Source organism: Salvelinus sp. IW2-2015, linkage group LG32 (assembly GCF_002910315.2).
Source record: "Salvelinus sp. IW2-2015 linkage group LG32, ASM291031v2, whole genome shotgun sequence".
In the NCBI taxonomy this organism is placed as follows: domain Eukaryota; kingdom Metazoa; phylum Chordata; class Actinopteri; order Salmoniformes; family Salmonidae; genus Salvelinus; species Salvelinus sp. IW2-2015.
Window position 1 is genome coordinate 1,514,324 of NC_036871.1, and position 12,491 is coordinate 1,526,814.

General features: G+C 48.2%; 2 long non-coding RNA genes across 2 annotated transcripts in view; both read right to left on the reverse strand.

The window, feature by feature from the left end:
• The window catches only part of LOC139023444 (uncharacterized), a 295,267-nt gene that overhangs the window by 164,766 nt on the left and 118,010 nt on the right, over nucleotides 1-12,491 (reverse strand). The window lies entirely within an intron of this gene.
• LOC111956895 (uncharacterized) lies at nucleotides 4,177-5,324 on the reverse strand. Its single transcript, XR_002876328.2, has 3 exons — nucleotides 4,998-5,324; nucleotides 4,651-4,730; nucleotides 4,177-4,445 (listed from the first exon to the last, which is right to left on the reverse strand). It is a non-coding gene; the product is annotated as an uncharacterized lncRNA (long non-coding RNA).

Consider the following 12,491-nt stretch of genomic DNA (forward strand, 5'->3'; position numbering starts at 1 on the left):
GTGCTTGGAAAGATAGAACCTCAGTGATGTTTGTGCTATACTGAGCAATCAACGTAAATGAATGTAAAAAAATACCCATTACAAAATCGACTTCGTTCAACTTAAAAATACTTTCGCAGACTCGCATCGTACTCCGTCTAAACTGCTCCCCTGTCATATAACTGCTTTATGTACACCTTTGCATCTCAGTCCGAAAGAGGTGGAACCTAGAGCGGTGTTTGTAAACCATGAGACAACCTATAAACGTTCTTCTCACAAAAATAACAGCTGTAAGCTTCCGAACCGTTTGACCTTACAAATTCGAAAGACCACTCTCTGGAAAGGGGAGACCCCACGAACACAAGTACGTATTCGTCACGTTTCCTCTACGTTCCCCCACAAGTGTCAGGGGGACTCGCTGAAGTCGGAAACCGTCTACGGTTGCCAACTTCTGTTTTGTAGATTCCAAAACCTTTGGCTACAAACTAATGTATCCCACTGTCACCAATTCTCCGCTTGCCCTACGTCCCCACAAGTGTCACGGGACTAATCTGGAGTAACCGGTACCCATTAAAATGATAGAATTTTAACCAGGGACCTCTCGCAAACCTAAGCCATAATTCAAAACCTATACCACGATTCCGATTGGTCAAAGAATTATTCACTGCCAGGCAAAATACAGGTCAAGATATGAATCGATGTCTCCATGTTTCTGATGAACTGCAATAGCATTGGTGTATAGGTGGTGAGCTAGCTTGCCTTTCAGCAGTTGACCCGGGTTCGATTCCCAGGCCAATGCAGAGCATGTGGAATTCTTTAGTTTAGGCTGGATGTCATTTCAAAGTGTATGACAGTTCAATCAAATATCCTTGTTGTTGAAGTCACATTTGCGCCAACATTCTGCAGGTTTCTAAAATGGAATAAATCTTGTGCGAACATTAACCATGTAGGTGGCATATCACAGATTGATTTTGCAGTCCATCGCCTTTAAACCATCAGCCACCTCGGCCTGCCGCCAAAGAAGGTGGCAGTGGCGCACTGACCAATGGCCCGAATCTGCCTGTCTTGAGATTGTGAAAGATCTGCCAATACGGGCGTCTTCCGGGATTTGAAACCCCGGACCTCTCGCACCCTAAGCGAGAATCATACCCCCTAGACCAACGAGCCTTATACCAAGTGTTTTTTTTTGCTTCTGCAGCAATGACAGTGAGGATATCGATTGACGTGTCCACGGTGCTTGGAAAGATAAACCTTCCATGTGGAGGTTTGTGCTATACTTGTGACGTGAATCAACGAACATGAATGTAAAAAATACCCATTAAACATCGATTCGTTTTTCAACTAGAAAACGTGAGAGCTGTACCGTCTAAATTCTCCATAATGCTTATTTACACCTTCGCATTCTGCAGTGTAAAGATCGTGGACCTAGAGCGTGGTTTCAAACCATGAGACAAATACCTAAATCGGTCTTCTCACAAAAACAGCTGTAGCTTCCGAACCGTTCTGACCTACAAAATTCGAAGACCACTCTCTGGAAAGGGGAGACCCCCCACGAACACAGTGGTATCTCTCACTTTCCTCTTACTCCCCCACAAGTGCAGGGGACTTTCGTCTTGAAGCCGAACCGTCTAGTTGCCAACTTCTGTTTGTAAGAATCCCAAACACCTTTGGGTACAAATAATGTGATCCACTGTACAATTTCTTCCGCTGGCCCTACGGTCCCCACAAGTCACGACAAATTCTGGAGTAACCGGACCGATAAAAAAAATCTTAACCAGGACCTCCGCAACCAACCCAAAACAATTAACCCAACAAACGACCATGCAAAATCACCCCACAAAGGAATACGGCAGACAGGAGTGGGAGGGTCGTCACAGTTCCCCCCCATCAAAAAACCGGGACCAACACGAGGACCCCGCCGAACAACGTACCAGACCTCTGCTCCCAATTGACACAGCGCCTCTGCGTCTCCAAATTGACACAGCCTCTGCGGTCCCAAATTGACACAGCCTCTGCGTCCCAAATGACAACAGCCTCTGCGTCCCAAATTGATGAGGTGCGGTTACGTGTGCACACTTCCAATTTGCCCCAGCCAACCTCCTCCTCCCCAGACCTCAGCAACCTTTGGCACGGAAGCACTATTAAGGAAGCACCGCGAATACAGCGATGTATTAGAGAAATTTTCAAGAGGAAATAAGACTCCCAGACCTCAGCGAACCTGTAGTGGATGGAAGCAACACTTAATGAGGAACAGAAAAGAACCAAGACGCAGGAGGGAACAGACAGGAAAGGTCAAGAAGCACAGACAATCCATACCACCATTCAAGACAGGCGTGCCGCACGAGCCACATCGGCCTACCAACCTGCCAACGAAAAGAACAATCAAGAGTCCTTTAATTTTTAAAACAAACTCCCGAGGACGATGTTCAACGAGTCACTTCCGCCAGAACGTATTCAACAGCTCTCGCCAACATTACATCTACTCATTTTCAATACTACCCCTGACAAATACTATAATCGCAGGGACCAGGCACAGCTCTTCTCATGAACCGATGCATGCACATACGGTATGTCATAAATAGGAATCTCCATGGAACAGGATACAATCTTGTGGTATGCAGGGACCAGATTGAAGCACAGATTTTACCGTTCCTGTGTAGCAACTCCCTACTCGCTTGCAGTTCTCGAGTAAGATTACGGTGCATAATAGTGGTTTAACGAATAAAATTATGTTACATGGCACAACCTGTGCTGAGTGTGCTTTCCGCTCCGGCTGGGTCCTGGGAAAATCATTCACTTTTTTTTTTCGTGGCAACTAGGTAATTTTGCTCAATGTACTGGCGGCACCACTGTATATGGACCTCTGAGAACTTGGCTTGGGAAAGGATAACAACAATTGCAGCAGAGCAGAACCTGGTCACCCGGAGTAAACTGACGAGGCTCAGTTCGGCGATCAAATATCCCTTCATCCTCTCCTGTGAAGATGATAACTTCTCTTTAGCCATTTCACCATCTACTCCCTTTAGAACAAGGCAAAAACCCACACAGTCAATGATCAGATACTCAAAGTGGCTGAGTACAGGAATAGGAACAAGTGGTACCGGCTTAATAGCTTGATTAGGTTTACCAGTTAATTGACAGGTGTGACAAGTATTTGATGAAATCAGAGACATCCCTCTTTTATCTAGGCCAAAAGAAATGCTCTGTAATATGCGATGGATGTTTTCCTCTCACACCCATATGTCCAGCAACATCATTGTGAGAAGTTGTCAACACCAACTCACAAAGTTTTACTGGTACCACAACCTGACTTAATTGCCTCCCCAGGAAACAAAACTACCATGAGACACCCACTTTCTCTCACATCTCTCTACGAGAAAGAACCTTGAGGCACATCCTCCCCACAAATGTTCCAGCAGGCACAATTTGGTCACGCAACTCTCATCCTAATGTGGGTCGTCCGTTTGCGCAATGATTAGATCTGAGCGTGCGGTAACAGATAACGGAATACAAAAAGCAGGAAGCAGTGCATATGCTGACCGACCTGAGCGCTTCCAGTTGGAAGCTCGCATCCGCTACAAGACCATGGTGCTTGCCTACGGAGCTGTGAGCGGAACGGCACCTCCGTACCTTCAGGCTCTGATCAGGCCCTACACCCAAACAAGGGCACTGCGTCATCCACCTCTGGCCGCTCGCCTCCCTACCTCTGAGGAAGTACAGTTCCGCTCAGCCCAGTCAGAAACTGTTCGCTGCTCTGGCACCCAATGGTGGAACAAACTCCCTCACGACGCCAGGCTCAGCGGAGTCCAATCACCACCTTCCGAGACACCTGAAACCCCACCTCTTTAAGGAATACCTAGGATAGGATAAAGTAATCCTTCCAACCCCCCCCCCCCTTAAAAGAGTTAGATGCACTATTGTAAAGTGGTTGTTCCACTGGATATCATAAGGTGAATGCACCAATTTGTAAGTCGCTCTGAGTAAGAGCGTCGCTAAATGACTTACAATGAATGTAAATTGCTGTCTGCCGTATTCTCTCTTTGTTCTTGTTTCCTTATTAGGATGTCGGTGGGCGGAGTTGGGAGGGTCGTCAGCTACATGGGAAACACCTGGGCCCGGTGTCTCCCAGGATAAATACACCACTTCCCCATTCATGGGGGAGACTCTCTCCATGCAGACACCTTTATAGATTTGGTTGTGTTTCTTGGTGGTTTTTTGGTTGTTTGTTTTAGCATCTTTCAACATCCTGCATTATCACATTCATGCATGCAAAACACTCACTTACACTACTGATTACACACACCATTGTATATTATACCTAGTTACTTTATTTAATAAATATATTTTGTTACTCCTGATCTCCACGTTGTCTCCCTTTTGTTACGGGCTTTGAGCCGGTTCGTGACAGGCAACAACTGAGGAGGTGTCACATGATGTACTTTTATTCTGAGGTCTTGCCTGACAAGCTGTGAAAACAGAAAGTGAACAGTGAATTACATGTGGTCCCGTTTAGCTCAGTTGGTAGAGCATGGTGCTTGCAACGCCAGGGGTGTGGATTCGTTTCTCACAGGGGACCAGTATGAAATAAAGTATGAAAATGTGTGCACTCACTACTGTAAGTTGCTCTGGATAAGAGCGTCTGCTAAATGACTAAAATGTTATGATACCCACCTTTGCTCCTTCTGGTAGGTCCTGGCATCCAATCATGACAAGGGTATCAGTCTAGCACCCAACTGTGCACCTTGTTTTTCCTGTTAGACAGTCAATGATTATCATCTTTCAATTATAAACAAAGCTTGAGAAATAAGTCTCAATTCAAACCAGTCTAATTTGAATGAATGGCTGTAGGGGCATAATCCTGATTTTACATACAGGAAAATAGAAGTGAGGCATGTGATATCAGCAATTGTGTAATATAATTATTGTCAACCTAAAAAAATCATATAATTATAAAAACGGTATACCGGTTTTATACCAATTTTCTGTGTAAATAACCTATAAAATATATGTAAACATACCATAAATGTAACGGCTTTCGTTGGTGGAAGGAGAGGAGGACCAAAATGCAGCGTGGTACATATCCATAATATAATTTAATCGAGAATAAATGAAAAAACCGAAACAGTCCCGTATGGTACTAACACAGGAAACAATCACCCACAAAACACAATAGAAAACAGGCTACCTAAATATGGCTCCCAATCAGAGACAACGACTGACACCTGCCTCTGATTGAGAACCATACTAGGCCAAACACATAGAAATATAAATACAGAACAAAACATAGAAAAACAACATAGAATGCCCACCCCAACTCACACCCTGACCAAACTAAAATAAAGACATAAAAAAGGAATACTCAAGGTCAGAACGTGACAATAAATGTCCCCAATTTTTGTTTACTTTGAAAGCTGTGAGTGATGTTGCATTTTTTATTAGAATTATTTTATTTCCCTTATTTAACCAGGTAGGCAAGTTGAGAACACAGTCTCATTTACAATTGCGACCTGGCCACAGATTAAGCAAAGCAGTTCGACACATACAACAACACTGAGTTACACATGGAGTAAAACAAAACATACAGTCATATAATACAGTAGAAAAATAAGTCTATGTACATGTGAGCAAATGAGGTGAGATAAGGGAGGTAAAGGCAAAAAAAGGCCATGTGGGCGGCAGTTAAATACAATATAGCAAGTAAAACACTGGAATGGTAGAATTGCAGTGGAAGAATGTGCAAAGTAGAGATAGAAATAATGGGGTGCAAAATAAATAAATAAATACAGTAGGAGGTGAGGTAGTGTTTGGGCTAAATTATAGATGGGCTATGTACAGGTGCAGTCATCTGTGAGCTGCTCTGACAGCTGGTGCTTAAAGCTAGTGAGGGAGATAAGTGTTCCAGTTTCAGAGATTTTTGTAGTCCGTTCCAGTCATTGGCAGCAGAGAACTGGAAGGAGAGGCGACCAAAGGAAGAATTGGTTTTGGGGGTGACCAGGAGATATACCTGCTGGAGCGCGTGCTATCAGGTGGGTGCTGCTATTGGTGACCAGCGAGCTGAGATAAGGGGGGACTTTACCTAGCAGGGTCTTGTAGATGACCTGGAGCCAGTGGGTTTGGCGACGAGTATGAAGCGGGGCCAGCCAACGAGAGCGTACAGGTCACAGTGGTGGGTAGTATATGGGGCTTTGGTGACAAAACGGATGGCACTGTGATAGACTGCTTCCAATTTATTGAGTAGGGTATTGGAGGCTGTTTTGTAAATGACATGAGTGAAGGATGCTTTGTTGCGAAATAGGAAGCCAATTCTAGATTTAACTTTGGATGGAGATTCGTGTGATGTGAGTCTGGAAGGAGAGTTTACAGTCTAACCAGACACCTAGGTAATTTTTTATTTGTAGTTGTCCACATATTCTAAGTCAGAACCGTCCAGAGTAGTGATGTTGGATGGGCGGGCAGGTGCAGGCAGCGATTGGTTGAAGAGCATGCATTTMGTTTTACTTGTATTTAAGAGCAATTGGAGGCCACAGAAGGAGAGTTGTATCGCATTGAAGCTCGTCTGGAGGGTTGTTAACACAGTGTCCAAAGAAGGGCCAGAAGTGTACAGAATGGTGTCGTCTGTGTAGAGGTGGATCAGACTCACCAGCAGCAAGAGCGACATCATTGATGTATACAGAGACGAGAGTCAGTTTTACATTTACATTTACAAGTTGTCCTATCATCAACTGATTTCAGCCAGTTTATGGCTGTGGGTTGACTGCATTGTTGAAACGGAATGTTGGCAGTTAACTAAAAAAGAATTATGGAATCATTCCTCCAAAACTGTCTGGCTAGCTAGGTGACAAACATACAGTGCAGATAAATTGTTCAAATTCATTATTTTACACAATATCTTATCACAGCGCTGGCAAACCATGGTTGACCAACTCCCTGACCAAAATGGCTGACCTTATCCCATCATAAGAAGGTTTATATCCATTCTAGTATTCTAATTCCAAATTCTATGGCTAGTGCACTGTTGGCTAATACCACCATAGCTGCATCCAWTATGAATGTGTAGACATGGGTTGGACCTCAGAGGCTAATGTGGCTGTTTAGTCTAAATTACACTAACTTACAGTGCTATGGAAATGCGATCACATTGTTAACAACTTATTATGTCGACAAATTCACTTTAGAAAGTTGGCAATGTTGTCATTACTGTTACTAGCAAAGTTTGTCAAAAATAGTTAGCGATGCTAATGTTACCTAGCTAAAATACAGTGGTCCCCTCAATTTTCTTTAGCTGGCTAAAGGTATACTGCATCTAAAGTCAATCTGGCAACATCACAATCATGAAAAAAGGTTTTCCAACTAATTATTTGCCTTCTTTTGAAATGTTATCGTGTTTCCAAACCAAATCAGAGTTGTATTGAGGTAGGCTAGTTAGGTAGCTAGCTAACGTCAGCTATGCTAGTGATGATAATGATTATCAAAATATACATAACCAGAACCATAACCAGCAGTTTATGGTCTAGCTACCGGTATACTCCCCACCATTGGCGACCAACAAACTCCAACCACATATTCTGCATGGAAGGGAATTAGGGTCATTCGGTAGGGCATGCAAACCATAGTTTGATGTGCATCCTTAATCCAAACCCAACCTTAATTTACTCGTGACGCAGTCAGGTTCCAAACTCCGTTTTAGACGAGACTGACTTGATGACCAAAATGATCCTATTTGCACTTTGTAGTCAATTTTGACAGTAGAATAAATGTTTTCAACTCATATCAATGGGACATAGTGTCACGACTTCAACCGAGGCAGGCTCTCCTTCCCGTTCGGGTGGCGCTCGGCGGTCGTCGTCACCGGCCTACTAGCTGCCACTGACTCTTTTTCCTCCCCCTCCTTATGTGTTTATTGGTATCACCTGTGTTCAGTTAATGGTTAATTAGTGTGGCTTTATTAGTCAGCCAGCCCGTACGCTTCTTTGTGCGGGATTGTTACATTGTAGCTTTTGGATTTCGGGAGTGGATATTATTATTGTGGACTGGGTTTGTTTCTCGTGTCGTTGGACCGTTGTGTATGACACCCAGTACGTCCGTGTTGGACATTTTGTTTGCCAGTTGGGTATTAAAGACTCAACATATTGAAGCTCTGCTGTTCCTGCGTCTGACTTCGCACCCCCCCGACACCCAGGTCGTTACAGAATCCCGCACCAAACAATGGAGTCAGCAGGAGCAGCAGCCAACCCTCTCCCATCGATGGAGGAACGGGTTCTCCACCACACCACCGTCCTCCATCGGATCGGATCAGCCATGGACCAGATGATGGAGAGAATGGAGCGATGGGAGAGGAGTGGGCTCCTCTCTCCACCTTCGGCTCCCCTTCCTCAGGACTCTCCATCCCCCGGCTCCAGCGCGCTCCGTCTTACGCTCCCGAGGGATTATGATGGAGCGGCAGCAGGGTGCCAGGGGTTCTTACTCCAGCTGGAGCTATACCTGGCCACTGTTCGCCCCACTCCCTCGGGAGCGGAGAGGGTGAGTGTCCTCGTCTCCTGCCTAACGGGTCGTGCTCTGGAGTGGGCCAACGCAGTCTGGAATGGCCCGGACTCAGCGAAGGAGCACTACCCGGAGTTTACCCGTCGTTTTCGTGCCGTGTTCGACCACCCCCCAGAGGGCCGAGCGGCGGGTGAGAGACTGTTTCATCTTRGGCAGGAGAAGAGGAGCGCACAGGATTTCGCGCTGGAGTTCCGGACCTTGGCCGCGGGATCAGGGTGGAACGACAGGGCCCTTATTGACCACTACCGGTGTAGTCTCCGGGAGGACGTCCGCAGGGAGCTAGCGTGTCGGGACATAGGCCGACACCGCCGGAGGACGAGGCGCGGGGCGATCCGGATGTTCGAGGCGTATGGAAAATCCCTTAACATAGATGGATCCAAAATGTCCTCCACCGGTAACCAGCACCTCTCCTCCGGAACCGTAACCCCTGCCCAGTCACACGAGGTACTGCAGGCCCCTCACCCGGCGTCTCGAGTCCAGCAATGGGCCCGTATCGTGTACGCCGGGGACCTCCTCGATGTCCAGAGGGGGAGGAGGGACCTCCGGCACCTCACCGTCCTGCAGGGGCTCAAGCTACCACCGGCCTGAGGAGAGACACTGAAAACGAGGGGTTATAGCGATAAATAGGAAGGGGTTTTCAATCGATAACACCTCGGTTATTCTCTCAGGATTTGAAAGGGCGCCTAACAACCAACTGCGGCTTCAGCTTCCGGCAGGGCAAGCGGAGGGGTAGCGTTTTGGGTCGAGAAGCCAGACCCTTTCCCCCGGTACAAACACGGGAAGCCTCACTGCGGTGACGGTCAGCGCTCCTTTCCTGCCTCCTAGTAGCTTTGTTGAAGGGACTCCTGGACGGCCCTCCAGGTCTCTTTGGAGCGCTGTAACCCACTCCTCCACCAGAGGAGCCTCGGTCTGGCTGCGGATGCCATGGTGCCAGGACCGGCTGTACCACCAACAACACACTGAAAGGGGGCACATTAGTTTAGAGCGAGTGGCGTATTGAGTTCTGGCCATCTCGGCCGCAGGGAATGTATTCTCGCCCTCCAGATGGTAGCCCCCCCCCCCCCCCCCCCCCCCCCCCCCCCCCCCCCCTCCGGACCCCCCCCCTCATCCCCTGGCCGGTCCTGGCAATAGGACCGCAGAACCTACCACACTCCCTGGTATCACTCTCTCCACCTGCCATTACTCTTCGGGTGAAAACCGGAAGTCAAGCTGCACCGTGACCCCCAGACGCTCCATGAACGCCCTCTCCCATATCGGGACGTGAAACTGGGGGCCCCGATCAGAAACGAATGTCCTCCGGCACCCCCGTAACCCGTGCCGGAAGACGTGAGTGATAAGGCCTTCCGCAGTCTGTAGCGACGACACGCTCGCGGCAATACCGGGCACCGGAGGAGAGGCAGGACTTAGAACACCGTATCCAATTACCCAAACCGTATGTTTCCCTTGAGAAAGGGGGGATTATCGGTCAGGAAGTCCACGGTACCAGATAGACCATGGCGTTGTGAACGGGGGGGGTTGCAACTTCCCTTAGGAAGGTGCTAGGAGCCTTTACTCTGACTCATTACGAACAGGAGGAGACATAAACCCTCACGTCCCGAGCTACGGTAAGGCCACAATACTTCCCCGAAGGTCTCCCCCTGTCCTCGTCACCCCTGGGGTGCGGAGGACAGTGGGGAGCCTTCGTGCGGAAGGTATGGTGGCCTGCTGTAGCTCGGGACGTTAGGGTTTATGTCCTCTCTGTTCGGTATCCGCTGCAGAGTAAGGCTCGTGGCACCTTCCTAGAGGGAAGTTGTACCCCTCCCCGGTTTCCACAACGGCCATGGTCTCATCTGTCCGTGGACTTCTCTGACCATCTCCCGCTTCCAGGAAACAACTAATTGCGTTTCTGGATTGTGGATCGGTTTGTCTAGTCCTGCCGTCGTCCTCCCGTTGCCGTAATCCCACTGCCGCTACAGACTGCGGAGGCCTTATTCACTCACGTCTTCCGCACTACGGGGTGGGAGGACATCGTTTTGATCGGGGCCCCCCAGTTCAAGTCCCGAAGTTATGGAGGCGTTCATGGGAGCGTCTGGGGTCGACGGTCAGGCTTGGACTTCCGGTTTTCACCCCGAAGTAATGGGCAGGTTGGGAGATGTGAACCAGGGTGGAGTAGGTTTCTGCGGTCCTAGTTGCCAGGACCGGCAGGGGGAGTGGGGCGAGATACATTCTGGGCCGAGATGGCCCAGAACTCACTCGCCACTCCTCTACTAATGTGTCCTTTCAGTGTGTGTTGGGGTACCAGCCGGTCCTGGCACCATGGCATCCGAGCAGACCGAGGCTCCTGCGGTGGAGGATGTGGGTACAGCGCTCCAAAGAGACCTGGAGGGCCGTCCAGGAGTCCCTTCAACAAGCTACTAGGAGGCAGAAGAGGCGGCGCTGACCGCCACCGCAGTGAGGCTCCCGTGTTTGTACCGGGGGAAAGGGTCTGGCTCTCGACCCGAACCTACCCTCCGCTTGCCCTGCCGGAAGCTGAGGCCGCAGTGTGTAGGGCCCTTCAAAGTCCTGAGGAGAATAAACGAGGTGTGTTTATCGATTAAAACTCCCTTCCTATTATCGTATTAACCCCTCGTTTCATGTGTCTCTCCTCAGGCCGGTGGTAGCTGATCCCCTGCAGGACGGTGAGGTGCCGGAGGTCCCTCTCCCCCTCTGGACATCGAGGGGTCCCCGGCGTACACGATACGGGCCATTCTGGACTCGAGACGCCGGGTGAGGGGCCTGCAGTACCTCGTGGACTGGGAGGGGTACGGTCCGGAGGAGAGGTGCTGGGTACCGGTGGAGGACATTTTGGATCCATCTATGTTAAGGGATTTCCATCGCCTCCATCCGGATCGCCCCGCGCCTCGTCCTCCGGCCGGTGTCGGCCTCGAGGCAGGCTCTCCTTCCCGTTCGGGTGGCGCTCGCGGTCGTCGTCACCGGCCTACTAGCTGCCACTGACTCTTTTTCCTCCCCTCCTTATGTGTTTATTGGTATCACCTGTGTTCAGTTAATGGTTAATTAGTGTGGCTTTATTAGTCAGCCAGCCCGTACGCTTCTTTGTGCGGGATTGTTACATTGTAGCTTTTGGATTTCGGGAGTGGATATTATTATTGTGGACTGGTTTTGTTTCTCGTGTCGTTGGACCGTTGTGTATGACACCCAGTACGTCCGTGTTGGACATTTTGTTTGCCAGTTGGGTATTAAAGACTCAACATATTGAAGCTCTGCTGTTCCTGCGTCTGACTTCGCACCCCCGACACCCAGGTCGTTACACATAGGCCGTTTTCAAAGGGATTACCATGGTTTGCCAGCGCTGTGATAAGATATTGTGTAAAATAATGAAGTTAGTTGTTTTTTAGGAGCAGTTGCTCTTTAATCACTTATTCTCCCTAGTAAGTGTTTCCTTCCAAGGTGCACCACGGAGCAAAGATATGCGAGACAGGACGCTAGATACTCTAGTTAGTGCGTACAGACAGTAACGTCAGTGGAGGAGAAAGAGTGTCGAGTGACACACAATGTTTGATCAGTAGCGGTGAGTGGGTAAATCACTGGGGAAGCCAGAAAAAAATGCCATATTAAAACGTAATGTATGTGTTGTGATTTACGTTGTTTGCTCTATAACCTGTGATATATAGGCCTAAAGGCCGAGATAATAAGAACACAGTGGCAGAATAAATTTGTTTCATCACAAAAACCGGAGAGCAACTTCTGTCCTGTGAAGTCCACTAATACTGCATGTAACAGTTACATGACCTACAGCATGGTCAAACAAGTTAATGTTTCCGACATTGTCGGACCACTAAACAACTATTGATTTAGAACCACGGAGAGTAGTAACTCATGCAATATGCTTTGTGTGCATGTGTGTGTGGTGTGTTGCGTGTGCGTTTGAGCAAGTAGAAAAACATGTTGACTCAAGCCAATGCCATCCTCCTCTCTTTCATGTTAATGAACAA